This window comes from Eschrichtius robustus, chromosome 21, assembly GCF_028021215.1.
Source record: "Eschrichtius robustus isolate mEscRob2 chromosome 21, mEscRob2.pri, whole genome shotgun sequence".
Taxonomy (NCBI): Eukaryota; Metazoa; Chordata; class Mammalia; order Artiodactyla; family Eschrichtiidae; genus Eschrichtius; species Eschrichtius robustus.
Window position 1 is genome coordinate 40,637,933 of NC_090844.1, and position 17,412 is coordinate 40,655,344.

Here is a 17,412-nt window from a genome sequence, read left to right on the forward strand (position 1 = left end):
CTCATCCTTGGAAAGTTCTATGTATGCTATCAGGCCTAAGCCTATTTTAAAGCCCTGCAGTGTACCAGGAAAAACTGTGCTTTGGTTGCAGTAGGAATGCAAGCCTCCTTTCTCCTGTAGGTATGGGGTCCTTGGGTAAGAGTTCCTAGAGGACGGCGAAGCAGATTGTGTTTCTTAGTGTAGCTCCAATGAGGGCAATGAGGCAGACTTCCATGGCATGTAGGACGTGCGAGAAGAGAATCCCTGGAGCTGTTGAAGAGCTGAGTCCACCTAGCTTCCTAAGGAAGGGTGCAGCGAGTTGCCCTACACTCTGAATACGTAGAGTTACTGGGAAAGGCTTTTATGTCTGGATGTTTCCTGGAAGGGCAAAGGAGACTGCTGGTACTCACTGTATTTGCAAGAAAAAGGGTGCCTACACGAGGGTGCCTAGTGTCAGGAAAAGTGAAGAAACGTTAAAGTAGAGCAGAACTGCGAATACGACCTAATGGAACCTGCTAAGCGCTTTCGCTTCAGCAGGGCTTTTCAGGCCTTAGCTTGAGGCAAGTACTCACGTCAAGTTTCCCTGTAGCTCTAGAGCATGACAGGAGGAGCTCCCCCACATGCTATGGAATCACCGTGTTTCCTTAGAGAAAACGCCTTTGCTTTCCAGAGGGCTCCCTACAGTGACTAGACGCCAGTCAAAAACAGTGTTATTTAGGTATCTTCAGTGCAGCGTGGATAGAGCTTTTCAACTGGGAAAGCAAGGCTTGCGCCATCAGGTATTCTTTTCCGGTGAACATGCAGCCTAACACCTTCTGATTTCTCACAAGTCAAAAGAGACTCTAGCTACGCCAAGGTCCTTTGCTGAATCAACTTTTCTTCACAGGGTGTTCTGCATGTATCAAACTCCCTCATCCTTGGAACGTTCTATGTATGCTATCGGGCCTAAGCCTATTCTAAAATCCTGCAGTGTAGCAGGAAAAACTGTGCTTTGGTTCCAGTAGGAATGCAAGCCTCCTTTCTCCTGTAGGTATGGGGTCCTTGGGTAAGAGTTCCTAGAGGAAGGCGAAGCAGATTGTGTTTCTTAGTGTAGCTCCAATGAGGGCAATGAGGCAGACTTCCATAGCATGTAGGACGTGAGAGAACACAATTCCTGGAGCTGTGGGAGCGCTGCGGACATCTAGCTTTCCCAAGGAAGAGTGCAGTGTGTTGCCCTACCCTCTGAATACATAGACTGACTGGGAAAGGCTACTAGGCCTGGATGTTTCTTAGAAGGGCAGAGGAGCCTGCTGGTACTCACTGTATTTGTAGGCAAAAGGGTGCCTACACAGGGTGCTACGTGTCTAGAAAAGTGAAGAAACGTTAAAGTAAAGCAGAACTGCGAATACGACCGAATGGAAACTGCTAAGCGCTTTCGTTTCAGCAGGGCTTTACAGGCCTTAGCTTGAGGCAAGTACTCACGTCAAGTTTCCCTGTAGCTCTAGAGCATGACAGGAGGAGCTCCCACACATGCTATGGAAGCACCGTGTTTCCTTAGAGAAAACTCCTTTTCTTTCCAGAGGGCTGCCTACAGAGAATAGAGGCCAGTCGAAAAAGTGTTATTTAGGGATCTTCAGGCTAGCATGGATAGAGATTTAAAATGGGAAAGCAAGGCTTGTGCCATCAGGTCTTCTATTCCGCTGAACATGCAGCCGAAACCCTTCTGATTTCTAACAAGTCAAAAGAGACTCTAGCTACACCCTTGTCCCTTGCTGAATCAACTTTCCTTCACGGGGTGTTCTGCATGTATCGAACGCCCTCATCCTTGGAAAGTTCTATGTATGCTATCAGGCCTAAGCCTATTTTAAAGCCCTGCAGTGTACCAGGAAAAACTGTGCTTTGGTTGCAGTAGGAATGCAAGCCTCCTTTCTCCTGTAGGTATGGGGTCCTTGGGTAAGAGTTCCTAGAGGACGGCGAAGCAGATTGTGTTTCTTAGTGTAGCTCCAATGAGGGCAATGAGGCAGACTTCCATGGCATGTAGGACGTGCGAGAAGAGAATCCCTGGAGCTGTTGAAGAGCTGAGTCCACCTAGCTTCCTAAGGAAGGGTGCAGCGAGTTGCCCTACACTCTGAATACGTAGAGTTACTGGGAAAGGCTTTTATGTCTGGATGTTTCCTGGAAGGGCAAAGGAGACTGCTGGTACTCACTGTATTTGCAAGAAAAAGGGTGCCTACACGAGGGTGCCTGGTGTCAGGAAAAGTGAAGAAACCTTAAAGTAGAGCAGAACTGCGAATACGACCTAATGGAACCTGCTAAGCGCTTTCGCTTCAGCAGGGCTTTTCAGGCCTTAGCTTGAGGCAAGTACTCACGGCAAGTTTCCCTGTAGCTCTAGAGCATGACAGGAGGAGCACCCCCACACGCTATGGAAGCACCGTGTTTCCTTAGAGAAAACGCCTTTGCTTTCCAGATGGCTCCCTACAGTGACTAGACGCCAGTCAAAAACAGTGTTATTTAGGTATCTTCTGTGCAGCGTGGATAGAGCTTTTCAACTGGGAAAGCAAGGTTTGTGCCATCAGGTATTCTTTTCCGGTGAACATGCAGCCTAACACCTTCTGATTTCTCACAAGTCAAAAGAGACTCTAGCTACACCAAGGTCCTTTGCTGAATCAACTTTTCTTCACAGGGTGTTCTGCATGTATCAAACTCCCTCATCCTTGGAACGTTCTATGTATGCTATCGGGCCTAAGCCTATTCTAAAATCCTGCAGTGTAGCAGGAAAAACTGTGCTTTGGTTCCAGTAGGAATGCAAGCCTCCTTTCTCCTGTAGGTATGGGGTCCTTGGGTAAGAGTTCCTAGAGGAAGGCGAAGCAGATTGTGTTTCTTAGTGTAGCTCCAATGAGGGCAATGAGGCAGACTTCCATAGCATGTAGGACGTGAGAGAACACAATTCCTGGAGCTGTGGGAGCGCTGCGGACATCTAGCTTTCCCAAGGAAAAGTGCAGTGTGTTGCCCTACCCTCTGAATACATAGACTGACTGGGAAAGGCTACTAGGCCTGGATGTTTCTTAGAAGGGCAGAGGAGCCTGCTGGTACTCACTGTATTTGTAGGCAAAAGGGTGCCTACACAGGGTGCTACGTGTCTAGAAAAGTGAAGAAACGTTAAAGTAAAGCAGAACTGCGAATACGACCTAATGGAAACTGCTAAGCGCTTTCGTTTCAGCAGGGCTTTACAGGCCTTAGCTTGAGGCAAGTACTCACGTCAAGTTTCCCTGTAGCTCTAGAGCATGACAGGAGGAGCTCCCACACATGCTATGGAAGCACCGTGTTTCCTTAGAGAAAACTCCTTTTCTTTCCAGAGGGCTGCCTACAGAGAATAGAGGCCAGTCGAAAAAGTGTTATTTAGGGATCTTCAGGCTAGCATGGATAGAGATTTAAAATGGGAAAGCAAGGCTTGTGCCATCAGGTCTTCTATTCCGCTGAACATGCAGCCGAAACCCTTCTGATTTCTAACAAGTCAAAAGAGACTCTAGCTACACCCTTGTCCCTTGCTGAATCAACTTTCCTTCACGGGGTGTTCTGCATGTATCGAACGCCCTCATCCTTGGAAAGTTCTATGTATGCTATCAGGCCTAAGCCTATTTTAAAGCCCTGCAGTGTACCAGGAAAAACTGTGCTTTGGTTGCAGTAGGAATGCAAGCCTCCTTTCTCCTGTAGGTATGGGGTCCTTGGGTAAGAGTTCCTAGAGGACGGCGAAGCAGATTGTGTTTCTTAGTGTAGCTCCAATGAGGGCAATGAGGCAGACTTCCATGGCATGTAGGACGTGCGAGAACAGAATCCCTGGAGCTGTTGAAGAGCTGAGTCCACCTAGCTTCCTAAGGAAGGGTGCAGCGTGTTGCCCTACACTCTGAATACGTAGAGTTACTGGGAAAGGCTTTTAGGTCTGGATGTTTCCTGGAAGGGCAAAGGAGACTGCTGGTACTCACTGTATTTGCAAGAAAAAGGGTGCCTACACGAGGGTGCCTGGTGTCAGGAAAAGTGAAGAAACGTTAAAGTAGAGCAGAACTGCGAATACGACCTAATGGAACCTGCTAAGCGCTTTCGCTTCAGCAGGGCTTTTCAGGCCTTAGCTTGAGGCAAGTACTCACGGCAAGTTTCCCTGTAGCTCTAGAGCATGACAGGAGGAGCTCCCCCACATGCTATGGAAGCACCGTGTTTCCTTAGAGAAAACGCCTTTGCTTTCCAGAGGGCTCCCTACAGTGACTAGACGCCAGTCAAAAACAGTGTTATTTAGGTATCTTCAGTGCAGCGTGGATAGAGCTTTTCAACTGGGAAAGCAAGGTTTGTGCCATCAGGTATTCTTTTCCGGTGAACGTGCAGCCTAACACCTTCTGATTTCTCACAAGTCAAAAGAGACTCTAGCTACGCCAAGGTCCTTTGCTGAATCAACTTTTCTTCACAGGGTGTTCTGCATGTATCAAACTCCCTCATCCTTGGAACGTTCTATGTATGCTATCGGGCCTATGCCTATTCTAAAATCCTGCAGGGTAGCAGGAAAAACTGTGCTTTGGTTCCAGTAGGAATGCAAGCCTCCTTTCTCCTGTAGGTATGGGGTCCTTGGGTAAGAGTTCCTAGAGGAAGGCGAAGCAGATTGTGTTTCTTAGTGTAGCTCCAATGAGGGCAATGAGGCAGACTTCCATAGCATGTAGGACGTGAGAGAACACAATTCCTGGAGCTGTGGGAGCGCTGCGGACATCTAGCTTTCCCAAGGAAGAGTGCAGTGTGTTGCCCTACCCTCTGAATACATAGACTGAATGGGAAAGGCTACTAGGCCTGGATGTTTCTTAGAAGGGCAGAGGAGCCTGCTGGTACTCACTGTATTTGTAGGCAAAAGGGTGCCTACACAGGGTGCTACGTGTCTAGAAAAGTGAAGAAAAGTTAAAGTAAAGCAGAACTGCGAATACGACCGAATGGAAACTGCTAAGCGCTTTCGTTTCAGCAGGGCTTTACAGGCCTTAGCTTGAGGCAAGTACTCACGTCAAGTTTCCCTGTAGCTCTAGAGCATGACAGGAGGAGCTCCCACACATGCTATGGAAGCACCGTGTTTCCTTAGAGAAAACTCCTTTTCTTTCCAGAGGGCTGCCTACAGAGAATAGAGGCCAGTCGAAAAAGTGTTATTTAGGGATCTTCAGGCTAGCATGGATAGAGATTTAAAATGGGAAAGCAAGGCTTGTGCCATCAGGTCTTCTATTCCGCTGAACATGCAGCCGAAACCCTTCTGATTTCTAACAAGTCAAAAGAGACTCTAGCTACACCCTTGTCCCTTGCTGAATCAACTTTCCTTCACGGGGTGTTCTGCATGTATCGAACGCCCTCATCCTTGGAAAGTTCTATGTATGCTATCAGGCCTAAGCCTATTTTAAAGCCCTGCAGTGTACCAGGAAAAACTGTGCTTTGGTTGCAGTAGGAATGCAAGCCTCCTTTCTCCTGTAGGTATGGGGTCCTTGGGTAAGAGTTCCTAGAGGACGGCGAAGCAGATTGTGTTTCTTAGTGTAGCTCCAATGAGGGCAATGAGGCAGACTTCCATGGCATGTAGGACGTGCGAGAACAGAATCCCTGGAGCTGTTGAAGAGCTGAGTCCACCTAACTTCATAAGGAAGGGTGCAGCGTGTTGCCCTACACTCTGAATACGTAGAGTTACTTGGAAAGGCTTTTAGGTCTGGATGTTTCCTGGAAGGGCAAAGGAGACTGCTGGTACTCACTGTATTTGCAAGAAAAAGGGTGCCTACACGAGGGTGCCTGGTGTCAGGAAAAGTGAAGAAACCTTAAAGTAGAGCAGAACTGCGAATACGACATAATGGAACCTGCTAAGCGCTTTCGCTTCAGCAGGGCTTTTCAGGCCTTAGCTTGAGGCAAGTACTCACGGCAAGTTTCCCTGTAGCTCTAGAGCATGACAGGAGGAGCTCCCCCACACGCTATGGAAGCACCGTGTTTCCTTAGAGAAAACGCCTTTGCTTTCCAGATGGCTCCCTACAGTGACTAGACGCCAGTCAAAAACAGTGTTATTTAGGTATCTTCTGTGCAGCGTGGATAGAGCTTTTCAACTGGGAAAGCAAGGTTTGTGCCATCAGGTATTCTTTTCCGGTGAACATGGAGCCTAACACCTTCTGATTCCTCACAAGTCAAAAGAGACTCTAGCTACGCCAAGGTCCTTTGCTGAATCAACTTTTCTTCACAGGGTGTTCTGCATGTATCAAACTCCCTCATCCTTGGAACGTTCTATGTATGCTATCGGGCCTAAGCCTATTCTAAAATCCTGCAGTGTAGCAGGAAAAACTGTGCTTTGGTTCCAGTAGGAATGCAAGCCTCCTTTCTCCTGTAGGTATGGGGTCCTTGGGTAAGAGTTCCTAGAGGAAGGCGAAGCAGATTGTGTTTCTTAGTGTAGCTCCAATGAGGGCAATGAGGCAGACTTCCATAGCATGTAGGACGTTAGAGAACACAATTCCTGGAGCTGTGGGAGCGCTGCGGACATCTAGCTTTCCCAAGGAAGAGTGCAGTGTGTTGCCCTACGCTCTGAATACATAGACTGACTGGGAAAGGTTACTAGGCCTGGATGTTTCTTAGAAGGGCAGAGGAGCCTGCTGGTACTCACTGTATTTGTAGGCAAAAGGGTGCCTACACAGGGTGCTACGTGTCTAGAAAAGTGAAGAAACGTTAAAGTAAAGCAGAACTGCGAATACGACCGAATGGAAACTGCTAAGCGCTTTCGTTTCAGCAGGGCTTTACAGGCCTTAGCTTGAGGCAAGTACTCACGTCAAGTTTCCCTGTAGCTCTAGAGCATGACAGGAGGAGCTCCCACACATGCTATGGAAGCACCGTGTTTCCTTAGAGAAAACTCCTTTTCTTTCCAGAGGGCTGCCTACAGAGAATAGAGGCCAGTCGAAAAAGTGTTATTTAGGGATCTTCAGGCTAGCATGGATAGAGATTTAAAATGGGAAAGCAAGGCTTGTGCCATCAGGTCTTCTATTCCGCTGAACATGCAGCCGAAACCCTTCTGATTTCTAACAAGTCAAAAGAGACTCTAGCTACACCCTTGTCCCTTGCTGAATCAACTTTCCTTCACGGGGTGTTCTGCATGTATCGAACGCCCTCATCCTTGGAAAGTTCTATGTATGCTATCAGGCCTAAGCCTATTTTAAAGCCCTGCAGTGTACCAGGAAAAACTGTGCTTTGGTTGCAGTAGGAATGCAAGCCTCCTTTCTCCTGTAGGTATGGGGTCCTTGGGTAAGAGTTCCTAGAGGACGGCGAAGCAGATTGTGTTTCTTACTGTAGCTCCAATGAGGGCAATGAGGCAGACTTCCATGGCATGTAGGACGTGCGAGAAGAGAATCCCTGGAGCTGTTGAAGAGCTGAGTCCACCTAGCTTCCTAAGGAAGGGTGCAGCGAGTTGCCCTACACTCTGAATACGTAGAGTTACTGGGAAAGGCTTTTATGTCTGGATGTTTCCTGGAAGGGCAAAGGAGACTGCTGGTACTCACTGTATTTGCAAGAAAAAGGGTGCCTACACGAGGGTGCCTGGTGTCAGGAAAAGTGAAGAAACCTTAAAGTAGAGCAGAACTGCGAATACGACCTAATGGAACCTGCTAAGCGCTTTCGCTTCAGCAGGGCTTTTCAGGCCTTAGCTTGAGGCAAGTACTCACGGCAAGTTTCCCTGTAGCTCTAGAGCATGACAGGAGGAGCACCCCCACACGCTATGGAAGCACCGTGTTTCCTTAGAGAAAACGCCTTTGCTTTCCAGATGGCTCCCTACAGTGACTAGACGCCAGTCAAAAACAGTGTTATTTAGGTATCTTCTGTGCAGCGTGGATAGAGCTTTTCAACTGGGAAAGCAAGGTTTGTGCCATCAGGTATTCTTTTCCGGTGAACATGCAGCCTAACACCTTCTGATTTCTCACAAGTCAAAAGAGACTCTAGCTACACCAAGGTCCTTTGCTGAATCAACTTTTCTTCACAGGGTGTTCTGCATGTATCAAACTCCCTCATCCTTGGAACGTTCTATGTATGCTATCGGGCCTAAGCCTATTCTAAAATCCTGCAGTGTAGCAGGAAAAACTGTGCTTTGGTTCCAGTAGGAATGCAAGCCTCCTTTCTCCTGTAGGTATGGGGTCCTTGGGTAAGAGTTCCTAGAGGAAGGCGAAGCAGATTGTGTTTCTTAGTGTAGCTCCAATGAGGGCAATGAGGCAGACTTCCATAGCATGTAGGACGTGAGAGAACACAATTCCTGGAGCTGTGGGAGCGCTGCGGACATCTAGCTTTCCCAAGGAAAAGTGCAGTGTGTTGCCCTACCCTCTGAATACATAGACTGACTGGGAAAGGCTACTAGGCCTGGATGTTTCTTAGAAGGGCAGAGGAGCCTGCTGGTACTCACTGTATTTGTAGGCAAAAGGGTGCCTACACAGGGTGCTACGTGTCTAGAAAAGTGAAGAAACGTTAAAGTAAAGCAGAACTGCGAATACGACCGAATGGAAACTGCTAAGCGCTTTCGTTTCAGCAGGGCTTTACAGGCCTTAGCTTGAGGCAAGTACTCACGTCAAGTTTCCCTGTAGCTCTAGAGCATGACAGGAGGAGCTCCCACACATGCTATGGAAGCACCGTGTTTCCTTAGAGAAAACTCCTTTTCTTTCCAGAGGGCTGCCTACAGAGAATAGAGGCCAGTCGAAAAAGTGTTATTTAGGGATCTTCAGGCTAGCATGGATAGAGATTTAAAATGGGAAAGCAAGGCTTGTGCCATCAGGTCTTCTATTCCGCTGAACATGCAGCCGAAACCCTTCTGATTTCTAACAAGTCAAAAGAGACTCTAGCTACACCCTTGTCCCTTGCTGAATCAACTTTCCTTCACGGGGTGTTCTGCATGTATCGAACGCCCTCATCCTTGGAAAGTTCTATGTATGCTATCAGGCCTAAGCCTATTTTAAAGCCCTGCAGTGTACCAGGAAAAACTGTGCTTTGGTTGCAGTAGGAATGCAAGCCTCCTTTCTCCTGTAGGTATGGGGTCCTTGGGTAAGAGTTCCTAGAGGACGGCGAAGCAGATTGTGTTTCTTACTGTAGCTCCAATGAGGGCAATGAGGCAGACTTCCATGGCATGTAGGACGTGCGAGAAGAGAATCCCTGGAGCTGTTGAAGAGCTGAGTCCACCTAGCTTCCTAAGGAAGGGTGCAGCGAGTTGCCCTACACTCTGAATACGTAGAGTTACTGGGAAAGGCTTTTATGTCTGGATGTTTCCTGGAAGGGCAAAGGAGACTGCTGGTACTCACTGTATTTGCAAGAAAAAGGGTGCCTACACGAGGGTGCCTGGTGTCAGGAAAAGTGAAGAAACCTTAAAGTAGAGCAGAACTGCGAATACGACCTAATGGAACCTGCTAAGCGCTTTCGCTTCAGCAGGGCTTTTCAGGCCTTAGCTTGAGGCAAGTACTCACGGCAAGTTTCCCTGTAGCTCTAGAGCATGACAGGAGGAGCACCCCCACACGCTATGGAAGCACCGTGTTTCCTTAGAGAAAACGCCTTTGCTTTCCAGATGGCTCCCTACAGTGACTAGACGCCAGTCAAAAACAGTGTTATTTAGGTATCTTCTGTGCAGCGTGGATAGAGCTTTTCAACTGGGAAAGCAAGGTTTGTGCCATCAGGTATTCTTTTCCGGTGAACATGCAGCCTAACACCTTCTGATTTCTCACAAGTCAAAAGAGACTCTAGCTACACCAAGGTCCTTTGCTGAATCAACTTTTCTTCACAGGGTGTTCTGCATGTATCAAACTCCCTCATCCTTGGAACGTTCTATGTATGCTATCGGGCCTAAGCCTATTCTAAAATCCTGCAGTGTAGCAGGAAAAACTGTGCTTTGGTTCCAGTAGGAATGCAAGCCTCCTTTCTCCTGTAGGTATGGGGTCCTTGGGTAAGAGTTCCTAGAGGAAGGCGAAGCAGATTGTGTTTCTTAGTGTAGCTCCAATGAGGGCAATGAGGCAGACTTCCATAGCATGTAGGACGTGAGAGAACACAATTCCTGGAGCTGTGGGAGCGCTGCGGACATCTAGCTTTCCCAAGGAAAAGTGCAGTGTGTTGCCCTACCCTCTGAATACATAGACTGACTGGGAAAGGCTACTAGGCCTGGATGTTTCTTAGAAGGGCAGAGGAGCCTGCTGGTACTCACTGTATTTGTAGGCAAAAGGGTGCCTACACAGGGTGCTACGTGTCTAGAAAAGTGAAGAAACGTTAAAGTAAAGCAGAACTGCGAATACGACCGAATGGAAACTGCTAAGCGCTTTCGTTTCAGCAGGGCTTTACAGGCCTTAGCTTGAGGCAAGTACTCACGTCAAGTTTCCCTGTAGCTCTAGAGCATGACAGGAGGAGCTCCCACACATGCTATGGAAGCACCGTGTTTCCTTAGAGAAAACTCCTTTTCTTTCCAGAGGGCTGCCTACAGAGAATAGAGGCCAGTCGAAAAAGTGTTATTTAGGGATCTTCAGGCTAGCATGGATAGAGATTTAAAATGGGAAAGCAAGGCTTGTGCCATCAGGTCTTCTATTCCGCTGAACATGCAGCCGAAACCCTTCTGATTTCTAACAAGTCAAAAGAGACTCTAGCTACACCCTTGTCCCTTGCTGAATCAACTTTCCTTCACGGGGTGTTCTGCATGTATCGAACGCCCTCATCCTTGGAAAGTTCTATGTATGCTATCAGGCCTAAGCCTATTTTAAAGCCCTGCAGTGTACCAGGAAAAACTGTGCTTTGGTTGCAGTAGGAATGCAAGCCTCCTTTCTCCTGTAGGTATGGGGTCCTTTGGTAAGAGTTCCTAGAGGACGGCGAAGCAGATTGTGTTTCTTAGTGTAGCTCCAATGAGGGCAATGAGGCAGACTTCCATGGCATGTAGGACGTGCGAGAACAGAATCCCTGGAGCTGTTGAAGAGCTGAGTCCACCTAGCTTCCTAAGGAAGGGTGCAGCGTGTTGCCCTACACTCTGAATACGTAGAGTTACTGGGAAAGGCTTTTATATCTGGATGTTTCCTGGAAGGGCAAAGGAGACTGCTGGTACTCACTGTATTTGCAAGAAAAAGGGTGCCTACACGAGGGTGCCTAGTGTTAGGAAAAGTGAAGAAACGTTAAAGTAGAGCAGAACTGCGAATACGACCTAATGGAACCTGCTAAGCGCTTTCGCTTCAGCAGGGCTTTTCAGGCCTTAGCTTGAGGCAAGTACTCACGGCAAGTTTCCCTGTAGCTCTAGAGCATGACAGGAGGAGCTCCCCCACATGCTATGGAAGCACCGTGTTTCCTTAGAGAAAACGCCTTTGCTTTCCAGAGGGCTCCCTACAGTGACTAGACGCCAGTCAAAAACAGTGTTATTTAGGTATCTTCAGTGCAGCGTGGATAGAGCTTTTCAACTGGGAAAGCAAGGTTTGTGCCATCAGGTATTCTTTTCTGGTGAACGTGCAGCCTAACACCTTCTGATTTCTCACAAGTCAAAAGAGACTCTAGCTACGCCAAGGTCCTTTGCTGAATCAACTTTTCTTCACAGGGTGTTCTGCATGTATCAAACTCCCTCATCCTTGGAACGTTCTATGTATGCTATCGGGCCTATGCCTATTCTAAAATCCTGCAGGGTAGCAGGAAAAACTGTGCTTTGGTTCCAGTAGGAATGCAAGCCTCCTTTCTCCTGTAGGTATGGGGTCCTTGGGTAAGAGTTCCTAGAGGAAGGCGAAGCAGATTGTGTTTCTTAGTGTAGCTCCAATGAGGGCAATGAGGCAGACTTCCATAGCATGTAGGACGTGAGAGAACACAATTCCTGGAGCTGTGGGAGCGCTGCGGACATCTAGCTTTCCCAAGGAAGAGTGCAGTGTGTTGCCCTACCCTCTGAATACATAGACTGAATGGGAAAGGCTACTAGGCCTGGATGTTTCTTAGAAGGGCAGAGGAGCCTGCTGGTACTCACTGTATTTGTAGGCAAAAGGGTGCCTACACAGGGTGCTACGTGTCTAGAAAAGTGAAGAAAAGTTAAAGTAAAGCAGAACTGCGAATACGACCGAATGGAAACTGCTAAGCGCTTTCGTTTCAGCAGGGCTTTACAGGCCTTAGCTTGAGGCAAGTACTCACGTCAAGTTTCCCTGTAGCTCTAGAGCATGACAGGAGGAGCTCCCACACATGCTATGGAAGCACCGTGTTTCCTTAGAGAAAACTCCTTTTCTTTCCAGAGGGCTGCCTACAGAGAATAGAGGCCAGTCGAAAAAGTGTTATTTAGGGATCTTCAGGCTAGCATGGATAGAGATTTAAAATGGGAAAGCAAGGCTTGTGCCATCAGGTCTTCTATTCCGCTGAACATGCAGCCGAAACCCTTCTGATTTCTAACAAGTCAAAAGAGACTCTAGCTACACCCTTGTCCCTTGCTGAATCAACTTTCCTTCACGGGGTGTTCTGCATGTATCGAACGCCCTCATCCTTGGAAAGTTCTATGTATGCTATCAGGCCTAAGCCTATTTTAAAGCCCTGCAGTGTACCAGGAAAAACTGTGCTTTGGTTGCAGTAGGAATGCAAGCCTCCTTTCTCCTGTAGGTATGGGGTCCTTGGGTAAGAGTTCCTAGAGGACGGCGAAGCAGATTGTGTTTCTTAGTGTAGCTCCAATGAGGGCAATGAGGCAGACTTCCATGGCATGTAGGACGTGCGAGAACAGAATCCCTGGAGCTGTTGAAGAGCTGAGTCCACCTAACTTCATAAGGAAGGGTGCAGCGTGTTGCCCTACACTCTGAATACGTAGAGTTACTTGGAAAGGCTTTTAGGTCTGGATGTTTCCTGGAAGGGCAAAGGAGACTGCTGGTACTCACTGTATTTGCAAGAAAAAGGGTGCCTACACGAGGGTGCCTGGTGTCAGGAAAAGTGAAGAAACCTTAAAGTAGAGCAGAACTGCGAATACGACATAATGGAACCTGCTAAGCGCTTTCGCTTCAGCAGGGCTTTTCAGGCCTTAGCTTGAGGCAAGTACTCACGGCAAGTTTCCCTGTAGCTCTAGAGCATGACAGGAGGAGCTCCCCCACACGCTATGGAAGCACCGTGTTTCCTTAGAGAAAACGCCTTTGCTTTCCAGATGGCTCCCTACAGTGACTAGACGCCAGTCAAAAACAGTGTTATTTAGGTATCTTCTGTGCAGCGTGGATAGAGCTTTTCAACTGGGAAAGCAAGGTTTGTGCCATCAGGTATTCTTTTCCGGTGAACATGCAGCCTAACACCTTCTGATTCCTCACAAGTCAAAAGAGACTCTAGCTACGCCAAGGTCCTTTGCTGAATCAACTTTTCTTCACAGGGTGTTCTGCATGTATCAAACTCCCTCATCCTTGGAACGTTCTATGTATGCTATCGGGCCTAAGCCTATTCTAAAATCCTGCAGTGTAGCAGGAAAAACTGTGCTTTGGTTCCAGTAGGAATGCAAGCCTCCTTTCTCCTGTAGGTATGGGGTCCTTGGGTAAGAGTTCCTAGAGGAAGGCGAAGCAGATTGTGTTTCTTAGTGTAGCTCCAATGAGGGCAATGAGGCAGACTTCCATAGCATGTAGGACGTGAGAGAACACAATTCCTGGAGCTGTGGGAGCGCTGCGGACATCTAGCTTTCCCAAGGAAGAGTGCAGTGTGTTGCCCTACCCTCTGAATACATAGACTGACTGGGAAAGGCTACTAGGCCTGGATGTTTCTTAGAAGGGCAGAGGAGCCTGCTGGTACTCACTGTATTTGTAGGCAAAAGGGTGCCTACACAGGGTGCTACGTGTCTAGAAAAGTGAAGAAACGTTAAAGTAAAGCAGAACTGCGAATACGACCGAATGGAAACTGCTAAGCGCTTTCGTTTCAGCAGGGCTTTACAGGCCTTAGCTTGAGGCAAGTACTCACGTCAAGTTTCCCTGTAGCTCTAGAGCATGACAGGAGGAGCTCCCACACATGCTATGGAAGCACCGTGTTTCCTTAGAGAAAACTCCTTTTCTTTCCAGAGGGCTGCCTACAGAGAATAGAGGCCAGTCGAAAAAGTGTTATTTAGGGATCTTCAGGCTAGCATGGATAGAGATTTAAAATGGGAAAGCAAGGCTTGTGCCATCAGGTCTTCTATTCCGCTGAACATGCAGCCGAAACCCTTCTGATTTCTAACAAGTCAAAAGAGACTCTAGCTACACCCTTGTCCCTTGCTGAATCAACTTTCCTTCACGGGGTGTTCTGCATGTATCGAACGCCCTCATCCTTGGAAAGTTCTATGTATGCTATCAGGCCTAAGCCTATTTTAAAGCCCTGCAGTGTACCAGGAAAAACTGTGCTTTGGTTGCAGTAGGAATGCAAGCCTCCTTTCTCCTGTAGGTATGGGGTCCTTGGGTAAGAGTTCCTAGAGGACGGCGAAGCAGATTGTGTTTCTTAGTGTAGCTCCAATGAGGGCAATGAGGCAGACTTCCATGGCATGTAGGACGTGCGAGAACAGAATCCCTGGAGCTGTTGAAGAGCTGAGTCCACCTAACTTCATAAGGAAGGGTGCAGCGTGTTGCCCTACACTCTGAATACGTAGAGTTACTTGGAAAGGCTTTTAGGTCTGGATGTTTCCTGGAAGAGCAAAGGAGACTGCTGGTACTCACTGTATTTGCAAGAAAAAGGGTGCCTACACGAGGGTGCCTGGTGTCAGGAAAAGTGAAGAAACCTTAAAGTAGAGCAGAACTGCGAATACGACATAATGGAACCTGCTAAGCGCTTTCGCTTCAGCAGGGCTTTTCAGGCCTTAGCTTGAGGCAAGTACTCACGGCAAGTTTCCCTGTAGCTCTAGAGCATGACAGGAGGAGCTCCCCCACACGCTATGGAAGCACCGTGTTTCCTTAGAGAAAACGCCTTTGCTTTCCAGATGGCTCCCTACAGTGACTAGACGCCAGTCAAAAACAGTGTTATTTAGGTATCTTCTGTGCAGCGTGGATAGAGCTTTTCAACTGGGAAAGCAAGGTTTGTGCCATCAGGTATTCTTTTCCGGTGAACATGCAGCCTAACACCTTCTGATTCCTCACAAGTCAAAAGAGACTCTAGCTACGCCAAGGTCCTTTGCTGAATCAACTTTTCTTCACAGGGTGTTCTGCATGTATCAAACTCCCTCATCCTTGGAACGTTCTATGTATGCTATCGGGCCTAAGCCTATTCTAAAATCCTGCAGTGTAGCAGGAAAAACTGTGCTTTGGTTCCAGTAGGAATGCAAGCCTCCTTTCTCCTGTAGGTATGGGGTCCTTGGGTAAGAGTTCCTAGAGGAAGGCGAAGCAGATTGTGTTTCTTAGTGTAGCTCCAATGAGGGCAATGAGGCAGACTTCCATAGCATGTAGGACGTTAGAGAACACAATTCCTGGAGCTGTGGGAGCGCTGCGGACATCTAGCTTTCCCAAGGAAGAGTGCAGTGTGTTGCCCTACCCTCTGAATACATAGACTGACTGGGAAAGGCTACTAGGCCTGGATGTTTCTTAGAAGGGCAGAGGAGCCTGCTGGTACTCACTGTATTTGTAGGCAAAAGGGTGCCTACACAGGGTGCTACGTGTCTAGAAAAGTGAAGAAACGTTAAAGTAAAGCAGAACTGCGAATACGACCGAATGGAAACTGCTAAGCGCTTTCGTTTCAGCAGGGCTTTACAGGCCTTAGCTTGAGGCAAGTACTCACGTCAAGTTTCCCTGTAGCTCTAGAGCATGACAGGAGGAGCTCCCACACATGCTATGGAAGCACCGTGTTTCCTTAGAGAAAACTCCTTTTCTTTCCAGAGGGCTGCCTACAGAGAATAGAGGCCAGTCGAAAAAGTGTTATTTAGGGATCTTCAGGCTAGCATGGATAGAGATTTAAAATGGGAAAGCAAGGCTTGTGCCATCAGGTCTTCTATTCCGCTGAACATGCAGCCGAAACCCTTCTGATTTCTAACAAGTCAAAAGAGACTCTAGCTACACCCTTGTCCCTTGCTGAATCAACTTTCCTTCACGGGGTGTTCTGCATGTATCGAACGCCCTCATCCTTGGAAAGTTCTATGTATGCTATCAGGCCTAAGCCTATTTTAAAGCCCTGCAGTGTACCAGGAAAAACTGTGCTTTGGTTGCAGTAGGAATGCAAGCCTCCTTTCTCCTGTAGGTATGGGGTCCTTGGGTAAGAGTTCCTAGAGGACGGCGAAGCAGATTGTGTTTCTTAGTGTAGCTCCAATGAGGGCAATGAGGCAGACTTCCATGGCATGTAGGACGTGCGAGAAGAGAATCCCTGGAGCTGTTGAAGAGCTGAGTCCACCTAGCTTCCTAAGGAAGGGTGCAGCGAGTTGCCCTACACTCTGAATACGTAGAGTTACTGGGAAAGGCTTTTATGTCTGGATGTTTCCTGGAAGGGCAAAGGAGACTGCTGGTACTCACTGTATTTGCAAGAAAAAGGGTGCCTACACGAGGGTGCCTGGTGTCAGGAAAAGTGAAGAAACCTTAAAGTAGAGCAGAACTGCGAATACGACCTAATGGAACCTGCTAAGCGCTTTCGCTTCAGCAGGGCTTTTCAGGCCTTAGCTTGAGGCAAGTACTCACGGCAAGTTTCCCTGTAGCTCTAGAGCATGACAGGAGGAGCACCCCCACACGCTATGGAAGCACCGTGTTTCCTTAGAGAAAACGCCTTTGCTTTCCAGATGGCTCCCTACAGTGACTAGACGCCAGTCAAAAACAGTGTTATTTAGGTATCTTCTGTGCAGCGTGGATAGAGCTTTTCAACTGGGAAAGCAAGGTTTGTGCCATCAGGTATTCTTTTCCGGTGAACATGCAGCCTAACACCTTCTGATTTCTCACAAGTCAAAAGAGACTCTAGCTACACCAAGGTCCTTTGCTGAATCAACTTTTCTTCACAGGGTGTTCTGCATGTATCAAACTCCCTCATCCTTGGAACGTTCTATGTATGCTATCGGGCCTAAGCCTATTCTAAAATCCTGCAGTGTAGCATGAAAAACTGTGCTTTGGTTCCAGTAGGAATGCAAGCCTCCTTTCTCCTGTAGGTATGGGGTCCTTGGGTAAGAGTTCCTAGAGGAAGGCGAAGCAGATTGTGTTTCTTAGTGTAGCTCCAATGAGGGCAATGAGGCAGACTTCCATAGCATGTAGGACGTGAGAGAACACAATTCCTGGAGCTGTGGGAGCGCTGCGGACATCTAGCTTTCCCAAGGAAAAGTGCAGTGTGTTGCCCTACCCTCTGAATACATAGACTGACTGGGAAAGGCTACTAGGCCTGGATGTTTCTTAGAAGGGCAGAGGAGCCTGCTGGTACTCACTGTATTTGTAGGCAAAAGGGTGCCTACACAGGGTGCTACGTGTCTAGAAAAGTGAAGAAACGTTAAAGTAAAGCAGAACTGCGAATACGACCTAATGGAAACTGCTAAGCGCTTTCGTTTCAGCAGGGCTTTACAGGCCTTAGCTTGAG